The sequence below is a fragment of the Epinephelus moara genome, chromosome 11 (genome assembly GCF_006386435.1).
Source record: "Epinephelus moara isolate mb chromosome 11, YSFRI_EMoa_1.0, whole genome shotgun sequence".
Taxonomy (NCBI): Eukaryota; Metazoa; Chordata; class Actinopteri; order Perciformes; family Serranidae; genus Epinephelus; species Epinephelus moara.
This window is the reverse complement of record NC_065516.1, coordinates 7717773-7730186: the sequence shown is the minus strand read 5'-3', so window position 1 is coordinate 7730186 and position 12414 is coordinate 7717773. Positions and strand designations below refer to the sequence as shown.

The window sequence follows — 12414 nt, the reverse complement described above, 5'->3', positions numbered from 1 at the left end:
CTTGTTGTTGTAGTTGCAACATTTGGAACTGTTTTTACATGTTACTACATTGATTAATCATGAGTCACCAACACTGATCCCTGTTTAGTTACTACAACTGACAAACACTGTAAAAGCCATGCACACACTGATTTTAATAAATTGATCACACTGGATTAAAGATACAGAAACGGGAGCGGAAACTTGACTGACAAACCTCCAAAACCCCTTCGTTCACTTTTAAATTTAACTTATCATTGTCAGATCGAGAATTACCGCCTCACAGTACAAAGTTACAGCTTACATCCCTGTCTGTCTCAGACTCATATGTAGCCTTAACAGCAGACAATGCCTCGTATGTGGAAGTTACTGCAAAGAAGATACAAATTCTAAAACATGAATGCATCACAAACATCTTAATCATCAGAGGACTTTAGCACAGTTTCAAAATGAGTGTCACCAATTCAGTATCTGACCAAATGTTTCCTCTTCTGTTCCTGAGATATGACTTGGAATAATGGCCAGAAAAGTGTTTTTGGAGAACATTATGATGTCACAGCGAAGTTGACCTTTGACCTTTTGGATATAAAATAATTTCTATTTTTTATCCTATCAGACATTTGTATGAAATTACATCATAATTAACATATAAATTCATGAATTATGGTCAATCACTTGGCATCACCTCAATAACCTCTCAGTTCATTTTCAATTTCCAGCGGGCGTTATCAACAGGCATAGCCAAAATCTGTGTCAATGCAATTAGATAAAAACAGACAATGGGACCATTGAAACATATTACAAGACTGGGACAGATAAGGTCACATAAACTTAACGTTTGACGTATGACCAACAAATTCTAATCAGTTCATTGTTGAGTCCAAGTGGACGTTAGTGCCAAATTTCAAGAAATTCCCTGACGCTGTTCTTGAGATATCTCGTTCATGAGAATGAGATGGATGCAAGGTCACAGCAACCTTGACCTATGAACCTTGAACCACCAAAATCTAATCAGTATATCCTCGAGTCCAAGTCAACCTTTGTGCCAAATTTGAAAAAATTCTCTCAAGTTGTTCTTGAGATATTGGGTTCATGAGAATGATCAGACAAGGTCACAGTGACCTTGACCTTTGACCTATGACCACCAAACCTAATCAGTTCATCGCTGAGTTTAGTTTAGCTTAGGCTTTTTAAAAGTTGGACACTGGTGTCATATTTGAATAAATTCTCTTGAAGTGTTCTGGAGATATCATGTCCACAAGGATGGGACGTACTTAAGGATGTATGGACGTACAGACAGAAAAACAGATGGACACCAAAAACATAATGTTTCCGGCAAAAGCTATTGCCGGCGTGGAGGCATAAAAAATGACCATCACAAGCAAGGCAAGACGATAATACCTACCACGTAAAGTGGGGAACACCCCGAGTCCTGAAGCTTCACGCTTACTGTGAGTCAAATAAAAATGTCTTTGGGAATATGCAGCACTGAAGCATTACATCAACTGACATGACAAAGGAGTAATTTACAGAGTTAGTATTCTTATGCTGTTAAGTTGGAGAACTCATGAGACACACATTAAAGAAAACAGTGATCTAAAATTGATGCATCACACACAGTAAATTCCTGTAAAACTTTCTCACAAGCACTGGTCAATCTACACAAACTCTTAATCCTACATCTCCCATCATGCAACTGACCAGAATGTTTCGTAAGACTTCTCTATGTCTGGTAAACGTCCATGCCCTTCAAACTCAGTGCCCTCTGGCTTTCGTCAAAAAGTTTCTGAAACGCAGCCAAGATACATACACAAGAGAGTAGAGCTGCACGTGATGAGTACATTAATCTTGGTGTATAAAACTGGTGGATCTTCCCTTTACAGCGGGTCCAGTAAGGGACCAGTAGTTTTTTTGGCCCCAAGGCCTTGATCGCAATCTTCAAATTCCTTGTTTTGTCCAAACAACACAAACATCAAACCCCAAAGGTATTAAATTAGCCAGTGGTTGCCATCTATACGGCTGTGGGCACACATAAAATGCCCATAAATAACTGCATGTCATCATCAGTGTAAGAGGCGCACACTAAACAGCAGGAAATGGTTTTACAGACAAGAAGGAAACAGCTCACAAGCAGTGAAGGTTACAGAACAAGAAATCAAACTGACGTAAACTCTCATTCGAACACAGTAATCCTGCAGGCAATTAAGTTAGCCGAGAATTACGTGAGCGTTGACACATCCTAAATGTTGGATGAAGTCCAGCAGCAGCAAATCAGGCTTTTAAAGAATAAAACTAAAAAGCAGGGGGATTACAAGGTTTTCCAAACTCATGGGGAAAGAAGGAGAGCTATAGTCAAATGTAATGAGAAAAGAAGAATGAAAACTTTAAATTAGGACTACTGGAAATCCTCCTCAAGTTTTTTTTCCTCACAAAACTGAAACAACAACAAGCACTCTCTTCATGCAGGACATGGGTGGCCTGTGGCTCAGCTGGAGCGCTTATCAATTCTAATTCTGCATCTGAAAACACACTGGAGACAGAGAAGAAACAAGCCACTTACATTTCATTATCGCCTCGCTCTTCCCACTGCAGGAGGTGGCTGATAGGGAAGATGCTTTTGATAAATAAAACTTTAAATATTTTTCTAAAAAAAAAAAAAAAAGATGATAGTGGAGGGAGAAAGCTGCACTCAGTGTCCAAATACCACAAAAAAATGCAGGAGTAAGGTACATCAAAAAGTTTACAGGTTTTTAACCAATCACCATAACACTGGGTGACAATGGCATTAGACCCCTGCTGCGGGCTGTCTGATGAAAGGACAGGAATTCAGATAACAACACAAAGCACACCTGGTAGTAAAACAACAAAAGGAACACACTGATACAGATGTAGCACTATAAATGTCTGTTGAGCGTCTTAAAGACATGTGAAGCTACAGTAGGAGTAAGGGAAGAAATCAGAGGGAATAAAACTCAATAAAATGCCTGTAAACATCATTAAAAGCAGCGTTTCACAAAGTACACACTCCAAAAATGAATTCATGTTTCGATATATCAATGCTACAATCACGCATTTCGTGCTGCATGACTGACTGAGCACAATGCACATGCAGAAGTGTGCAGACAAAGCCAAAGAGGGATGCAGCTCCCACCTACAGGACCAAACAAAGCAAATATCCTCACATCGGAAATAACTTTGTTGCGTTTCCTCAATGCTCCGTCAGACAGACTCCATACAATAAATCATCATTTTAAAGAGAAATGTGGAGCTCACCTTTCTTTAGTTCCTGTGTAGGACAACAGCAGCAGTGATCTCTTGACTGTCTGTCTGTGGGTGTCTGCTCTCCTCCGCTCCTCCGTGGGTTTAATCGGGGCAGCAGCAGCAGCGGCGGCGGCGGCGGCTGTTGCGAAATTCTTGATGCGCGCTTCGCCTTGTTTAGTGGGCGGCGTGGCTGCTCGCTGTTTTCTTCCTATGTTTCAAACCAGCGAAAACACTGAAAAGCCCTCCCACTCCCGCTTCACTGGCTCAGCCTCTCTGCGAGAGCGGATACGCCCTCTCACTGTAGGAGAAAAAAAATGTAGACACACACATTACAGGCTTCAGGTGACACGCTGAGAATAACGCCGTGTCACCACGGGCTGGGGGTGTGATGTGACGCGAGTGTGGCCGGCGGTGAGCAGAGCCGAGCCGGCTGCCTGGAGTCCTGCTGCACCGCTGCGCTCCGCTTGCTTTTGGTGGCTCTGACTGCACTGCAAAAAATGTCTATCCTGACATGGCTTTGTAGTCTCTGACACAGTTTCTAAAGTGGTGACAGAGGCGCGCGCAGAGGGGCACAGCCCGGCCCTGAAAGAGCCAGACACAGATGGCCTAATTTACCCCCTTCAGATCACCCAGTTTTCCCTGTGGTTGCCGCCAGTGCCTCTCTGATTACTCAAGTGCCTTCCTGTCGCACAGTGTCCCTCTTTTCAGCCCAGATGCTCCTCTGGTCAATTCTTTGGTGTCTCTAAAAGGGCCCTGTGTTTGGTGCAGGTGTCCTGAAGTTTGCTACACAGTGCTCCTATGTTCACCAGACTGCTTCTATTGTTAAAATGTCCCTGTGGTTGGTTAAAATGCCCCTCTGGTCACCCAGTAAGTGCTGCCATGGCCCCCAGTGCCCCTACCCAGCAAACATTAGGCCTTTTTTACACAGAGGCTGCACTAAAGGGTCGCTACAAAGTCCCTTCTTTGCAGTTTTACACAGAACCAAGTAAAACAGCATGTCGGCATTGTGGAATCAAAAGAGGCGTAATAGGCGTGACATGTAACACAACAGCGTCGGCCTCATGGGCAGTGCTTTTATAAACAATAACAATGGCAAAACATGGCATTAACAATAATTTACCTTCCCTGTGATATGGTGACTGATTTTATCTTCTGTTAGTAGGGTAAAGAGCTCCCTGACCTCATTGATTTCCCAATTTGCGGACATTTTCAGCCACTCCTCTTCTTTCTGAGTTAGCTGCTAACTGCTATACTACATTTCTATGAAGGCTCTCCTTACTCATTACATTTGTTTAGAAGTCAGTAGATTTATTTTTTCTTTTCTAACATGTATCAACTGTGATCATGCAGTTCTGCGTGTGGTTTGTTTGTCCAAGTGGCGTTCCCGTTCCTCTACCTCGTTCATGTGCTGCTCGGATTGGGCAGCTCATCGGTAGAGACAGGCAGAGGACAACAGATGGAAATAAAGATTCCCCACCAGATCACCCATGGCCATACCTCAAGTCCATGCCTGAAGTTTCAAATGTTTGCTCTGTTTACCACACACAAACTTCATCACGGCCTACAAGAATTGGCCTTCCAACCTGACAAAGCATGTTGAGGTCTGTAAACTTTTGCTTCATTCCAGTTGAATATTTTAAACAAAGTTGTCTGTGCTTATAGTCATTGCAGTTTTGTGCTATGTTAAGTCAAATGACTGTTAATGGATATGCATGTGAAGTTGTCGTACTCTGTTGGAAAAATATTTGCACAGCGTTTTCACTTTAGCTGTGGATTCACATGGGGCCTGATATTGTGTTTGTGTGTGTGTGTGTGTGTGTGTGTGTGTGTGTGTGTGTGTGTGTGTGTGTGTGTGTGTGCAACAATGAGTTAAGAGTTTTTTTAAAGTACTTTAAATAAAAGTTTTTTGAAGGGAATTACTCCAGTTCTTTAAATCAAGTAATAATTTGACTTCATAACTTTCACTTGTATTGGAGTAATATTTGAAAAAAAGTATCTTTACTTTAACTCAAATAATAGAGATCTGTACTTTGTCCACCACTGTCAGAACATTACATCTGTGCCACCCATGATCCTGTCCTGCTGGCTGTCCCATTTATACAGACATCATTTTGGCGCCGTTACTACTGCAGATGCTGACTTACAAGCGAGACAACTCTGTCCGTCATTCCACGATAGTACCTTTTTTATACATAACAGTGAGGTGTCATAACAGCGTGAATTTCCCGCCTTGGAAAGGAAGTGTAGAATGGGCTACTGAGACATGAAATGATTGTTGTTTAAATGTCCAATCACAATGAGTAAGTATAGTTGTGGCTAGAGCAGCTATGTGACTCACCCACCATGACTACATGTGAATCAGCAATCAACCCCTTGGTCCGAAAGCAGAGGCTCTGAAGAAAATGCTAAGTTAGAATTCAGCTAACTATGAAGTATTAGCTTAAAAGAAAGGTGGTTAAGGTTAGAAACACATCTTCATAAAAAAAAGAATTGTTAAGTGGATTATTGCTACGTTTGGCCTTGTATTTGCTGTACAAGGTGTGTAAGGGTGTGTTGTGTATGCTACAGACAGAATGTGTCCACAGCTATACATGTCTTAATCAAAACGTCCTGTTATGGTCCAAAAATATTTCCAAAGTGAAAGCTGTGTTGATGTCCGCCATAGCCACCAGCTGAACATCCTTCCTGGGCAGTCTAGCAAGCATCTAACATCGAAATACAACATTAACACCAACAACTAATAAATGTTGACTAACACAGGACACAAACCCGTCTCCTAGGTGATTGTCCTGGACTTGACCCATTCATTAACTACAACACTGTCTCTAAATGGACTTTGTCTTTCTTTATACTACATCACCTGACTTTCAAACATTAAGACCTAAAACAATGTGCTCTTACAAACGCTACAGTCTTAAAAGACAAATACACATAAACATGTTTTTTTATACTCATATATACTTATACTCATCTTTGGACATGAAGTGGACGTCATAGTGTGGCTGTCCAATCACAACCATTTCACAACCAATAAAATAATAAGGCTGTAAAATGTCATTGTGTAAAAGAGGTAAAAACAAAGATGCATTTGCATTTTTCATAGCAATAATATGATCAGTATTTCCTGGTTTGTAGAAGAGGGTCTGAATGGAACATTATTGGAGAAAGAAACAACATCACCATCTGGCCATCCACCTCATGACCATGTTGCACTTTTTGGCATCGAAGTGGGACCATTTTTTGCCAAGGACTATCAGACCAATGCTTGGGTACGATGACCCAAGCACTAGTCATCCCTTTGGATCAGCTAAATGCCCTTCTGGCCACTCAATGGGTCTCCTTGTTGCTAAAATGCCACTCTGGCCACCCAGTAAGTGCTTCTCCTATCATACAGTTGACCCTGTGGTCAGCCCACGTTCCCCCATGGTAACTCAAGTGCCTTTCTTGTTGCCTAAATGCCCCTCTGGTTGGTTCAGATGTTCCATGTTTCATTGCAGCTGGAGCTTCAATGAAACATGGAGATGGTTATGAACAAACTCACTGACATTTAGAAAGTGAATTGTTTCAGTAACAGCTCATTTATCATTTAAGTGCCTAAAGGATATTAAACTAGAAATTTTTGTATTACTTTTTTGTTGAATCAAAACAAAAACCTTTGCTTAATATATTATGTCACTTGCAGAGATTTAAAACCTTCTCTCTTAAAGAAAAGTGAAATTTTCTGCTTGTAGAATTAAGTAAATGCATCTTATTTCTATTTGACTTCTGCAAGTTTGATTCCAGTGACAATGTCTTAACACATGGCAGTTTTTAAGGGACATTTCTCCCCAAATCAAAAATACATATTTTTCCTTAAATATTGATTGTTTTGGTGTGGGTTGCAGAGTGTTGGAGATATCAGCCATATGGATGTCTGCATCTCTTCAACTCCAGCAGTTTCAAGTAGGAACTATTTTCTTTCTACTGAACCACACTCGCCAAACGTATCACCACATATGGAGGGAAGCATGCATCTACCCAGAGATGAGAGGCTTGTACTTCTGACAGAGAAAGATGTGAACATCATTGGCAATCCCCCTAAACTGAGCTGTAATGTTAATTAGTTCAGTGGTGTGAGGTGAGCTAGTAGTAGATGCACACTTCCTTCTGCATGGTGATGCATTTGGATAGTAGAGTGGAAAGAACGTAGTTCCTAAACAAAGCTGCTCACAACAAGGTCTGTCAACATCAGTGGTCGCTGCTGGTCTTTCAAACAGGGGAAGCTTACTTTAAGTTTACATCATAAAATTTGGCACTTTGTCAGAAGACTCCACTCGCAAATATCAAGATGGGACTGAGCTCGAAATGTGAAAGGCTGTCAATCACAAAGGGGTTCAGCCTTTTAGACAATTCCTCCAATCATCATCCATACACCGAGCATCCTCTCCCGCCTACTGCTCCATTAGGTCCCAGGGAGCTGAGCCTCCCTGGAAGTGACGATTTTGTTGCATTTATCCAATGACCGTCTCGCTTTGTTGCATGAAAAAAAACTGCTCAGCGCTGTCTCATAGGAATGCTTGGAGGCTCCGCGTCCACAGTGCTGACATGAGAATGTATGACAGGGAGGTCGCGTTTGAAAACTGGTGATAAACAGCTGACGTTTGAACATCATAGTCATGATGTTAATCGCATCCTAGCGCACGTTTAATGCAATGTACATTCTTATTTTAATGTAAATTCAATAGTGCATATTTGACCATTTATTCTATGAAATATTAGGGAAGTTCAGCCTCCCTTGTTGTCTCAAAGCAATCGCCCATTGTCAACATGTTCTCATACCATCTTATCAAATACTGCCGCCTTGTTAGTGGACCTTCATGTCAAATATGATGCACTTGGTACTTGGTGCATTGCGTATTTTCAACATAAATTGCAGTTTTCACAGGAAATGTACAGTTTCTGCTTGTTAAATGTATAACATTTTTTTCCAAATAACTTACAGATCAAACAGTTTGGGCAACAAAAGCATGTGATTCAGTTCACAGAAAAACATCGTGGTTAGGCTTAAAATAAGTACAGTTGTTCTTGCTGTCACAAGCACACTTCAGTGCTATTAAAATAACTTGAGTGACTTTTGGTTTCACACATGAAACTAACATGAGACCCCAAAGTTTCAAGTTTGTTTGACACATCCAACTCTCCTCCCACCCACCCTGTGCAGACTTTCTCACTCTTTATATTGCAATAGTTGCCAGTGGCGTCTGAAACAGCTGCTGTCCAGTGAGTATTATACTGCCACAAAGGATGCCTCTGTATGTTGGTGTTTGACGCCATGGTCTGCTGACAAAGAGGCAGTATTTGACGAGTTGGGAGTAAGAATGGCCTGCATCTGTGGATTATCTTGAGTAACCAGATCATGATTTCTGCAAAGAGACATTGCTGTTGAGTTTTTCAAATGTATTTCTTGGTGCTTTGAGTACCACAAGCCGAGTGACATCAAGTTCCATTATATTGGAGAGAAGGCAGGCATCTCTATAGCCAATATCTCCAACACTCAGCAACTCACACCAAAACAATCTAGATTGATGAACAGCACCAGGTAAGAGGAAAAATATGTATTTTTGATTTTGGGGTAAACCGTCCCTTTAAGATGTTGCTTTTTTCACAATGCACACAAGAAACAATTTGATTTTGTGATTATCTATTTTCCTAGAGCAGGTGCCCCATGTACAAAAGCAGTGTCCTTCCTGCAGCGGCTGCAGGTTCAATTCCAGACTGCAGCCCCTTGCTGCATGTCAAAAAAAGCCCAGAAATACCTTTAAAAAAAAACAGAAACTCATACTTCCTCAAAAGAAAATCAGATGAAATGATATCCCAGTGCCATGTAGCATCACCTTGGTACATCAAATTTTATCTTGACTGACCATTTAGGGTTGATATTTCTTGCAGTGTGTAGCTGCTCAGACAGCTCTCTAAAGAAATGTGAAAGAGACTCCTCTGTGAAAAGTCAAGTGAGGACAGATTTGCCTTATTTGGACTGATTATCGCTCAACCGTTGAGAGGAAAGGCTTCATACTTCTTAGTCCTGAGGTGTATAAACACTTTAATGCATGAAGTGCTCATGAAATAAAAGGATGCTATTTAATATAATAGACTAGAAGAGTAGTATATTGCTGTATACCTCAAAGGAGATGAAAAACACCATAAATTATGATAAAGTCAGGATGAATTCTCTACTGAGCACCACAGACTCACTCTCACTGTTCCTCTGAGGGTATTTCAGGAATAAGATCTTGTGTCGTCGAAGGAGCTCTGATTTGCCCTAAAAGTTATTTCACCACCATCTCACTGAACACTATAATTAAATGTGGTGACCAGAGTATAATTAAAAGTAGTGGCAATTACATTTTGCAGGAAACCGGAGAGTGATGTACGCGGAGATGGCTCACAGTTTTCAGGTTAAATTATTAAAAGGAACCTGAGGATGCATTTAACAAGATGCTGTATTTATACATACATATATGTATATATATATACATATATATATATATATATATATAACCCTAACAGTATATAAAATTATTGGTTATTTGGTGAGTGTCTGTGTTTGAATGTCTTCGAAGCCACCTGGGCTACAGGCCTGAGCCTCGGTCCCTCTGGAGTTCACTGACAGTATTGCTGCAGTGTAAGCAGACTTTGATATATTTGCTTTAATTATGGAGGATAATGAATTTAAATTTGTGATGCATCAAGGCTCTGAAATGGCAACTCACCCCTGGAGCCCGTAAAATGCCTGATACTGCTTCGGGGCTCTTGCAGAGTTTGGGGAAATCTTGTACAAGACTGAGTTAATGGAAATAGATAGGCCTCTGAAATGCTAATGTTGACTTTTGGTGCCGAAATCTGGCTGCAGCCCATGGGACAAGCCGCGCTGCAGAGGCCCGCTGGTTCAAACACAGACACTTTTCCAGGGAGATTAAAGCCAACCTTTAGCTTACCCTCAGATAAATGCTGTACATTTTGTTCACAGACAAATTGCTCTGCAGAAACCAACAAATTGTGCTTTCCGAGATCAATCGCACAAAAAAACATTCACTTCGTTCTGTCGCAGAGCAGCAGAGCTTCCCTCTGCCTCAATTTCTCACGCTTTGTTTCACAAAGACATACACCAAGCATGCTCTCCGTCCGCCCACGTGCAGCCAAGCCGTTGGCAATTAATTAAAGGAACCACATGCACCGCTCAGCCGGCTTGTCAGGGCTGCCAGTCATCAGCACGGCGTGACAATGATCTGACCATCACAGGCTTAATTGGCATTCCGAGGACATTTCTAGTCTCCTCCTCACTGTAGGCTAAGTAAACACACAGGCAGGCAGGATGCAACCTTCAGTCCTCGTTCCTCTTGATCAATAACCCTGCAACACCACATCTGACAGCTACAGGAGCATTTTTTTAACCTCTGTGTTGTGTTGACTGAGCACATTGACTCACACCATTACAGATTCACAACAGAGGAGCTGCTGACAGCAATTAGAAACGTCTTGTGAGGGACAGTTTAAAAGCTAAGGACAAGTCTTACAAAGGAATTTTAGATTTAACCCATATTGGGTCACACACCTTGTTTTCTACCTCCGCATGCAGTGTAAAGCTATGTTCCCTGATTTATTTGTGAGATCAAGTTGCAGTTTGATCAAAAACAGCTTCAGGTATCCTCTATTGTAGCTTTTAGGGTGCTTTCTATTCCACTTATTATTCTCCTTCAACTTTAACCTTATTGACCCCAAGTAGCCCAGTCACCAGAATAAGATGCTGGCATTGTACATTTTTGCCAAACATGGATATGTTACACATTTCAAACGTATGACGCAGTTCAGATTGCATGTATATGAGCTGAGTTTCTCATCAGGAGGAGGGGTGGTGTGACACCTAGTTGAGATGCCTGCCAAGCAGTAGTTTTACTAGAGGTCGGGACATTCCTGCTGTTTCTAGTGAGAAAAGTGGGTATTTTTAACATGAGTTTTGGACATTTTAGTTGTGTTTGTAGCAAAAAACAAGGTATTTTTTAACAAAAATTTCCAGCCAAATTTGCTGCAACAAAACTGGCATTTCATGACATTTCCAGTGGTGTTTGTCAGGACAATTGTGGGTATTCTTTAACAAGAGTTTGCAACATTTCCAGCTGATTTTGTAGCGACAAATGTGGGTATATTTTAGGAAGGGTTTGGGACATTGCCAGTCCTATTTGTGGCAACAAAGGTAAGTATTTCAAAGGAGAGTTTGGGAAATGTTCAGACATGTCTGTAGTGACAAATGTGGGTATTTTTTAAACGAGAGTTCGGGCCATTTCCAGCTAGGTTTGTTCCAACAAAAGTGGGTATTTTTTAACAAGAGTTTGCAACATTTCCAGCTGATTTTGTAGCGACAAATGTGGGTATATTTTAGGAAGGGTTTGGGACATTGCCAGTCCTATTTGTGGCAACAAAGGTAAGTATTTCAAAGGAGAGTTTGGGAAATGTTCAGACATGTTTGTAGTGACAAAAGTGGGTATTTTTTAATAAGAGTTCAGGACATTTCCAGCCGTGTTTGTAACAACAAAAGCAGGTATATTTTAATAAGATTTCAGGACATTTTCAACCATGTTTGTAGAGACAAAAGCAGGTGTTTTTATAGGAGAGTTCAGTTCATTTCTAGCTGTGATTGCAGTGACAAGAGTGGATATTTCATGCAAAACACAATGTTTTCCTAACCCTAACCAACCCCTTGGCCCTACCCCTACATTTGCGCGTTCCCACAAGGGGTAGAGGTGTCCCAATTCCTTTTTGCGTGTAGGGGTAGGGGGCATAACGAGGGGTAGTGGGTATGAAACTAGCCCTTCGGAGTGAAGGATTTCAGATGCTGACTTGCCAGCGAGGGGTAGACATCGCCATGGCTACCACCGAGCAAGAGATGGGGAAAAAAGTTTGTACATAGCTAACGTTACAGTCGTCAGGTTGTTTGTTATCTAGCTAGCTTGCTTGCACTATCTGGCATCTGTCACCTGTCCTGTTCTGCAAAATTTTTCACATTACGATAATACGCCAGCTAGTATAACTATGCTGCCTTGTAATGTTAGCTGGTTAGCTAGCTAGCTAGCTAGCTAGCCAGCAGAAGTCCCCTGTCGTCTGTCGTTCATCAAACAAAGCATGATGAATACAGCA

The 12414-nt window shown here is 41.3% G+C and overlaps 1 protein-coding gene across 1 annotated transcript in view; it reads right to left on the bottom strand.

Moving 5' to 3' along the window:
• rnf152 (ring finger protein 152) overlaps nt 1–3436 on the bottom strand; it is a 111746-nt gene extending 108310 nt beyond the window's left edge. Inside the window, exon 1 of the mRNA XM_050056691.1 lies at nt 3253–3436. The gene's annotated coding sequence lies outside the window, so the exon portion shown is untranslated. The remainder of the gene's footprint in view (nt 1–3252) is intronic.
• Nucleotides 3437–12414: the final 8978 nt, after the last annotated feature.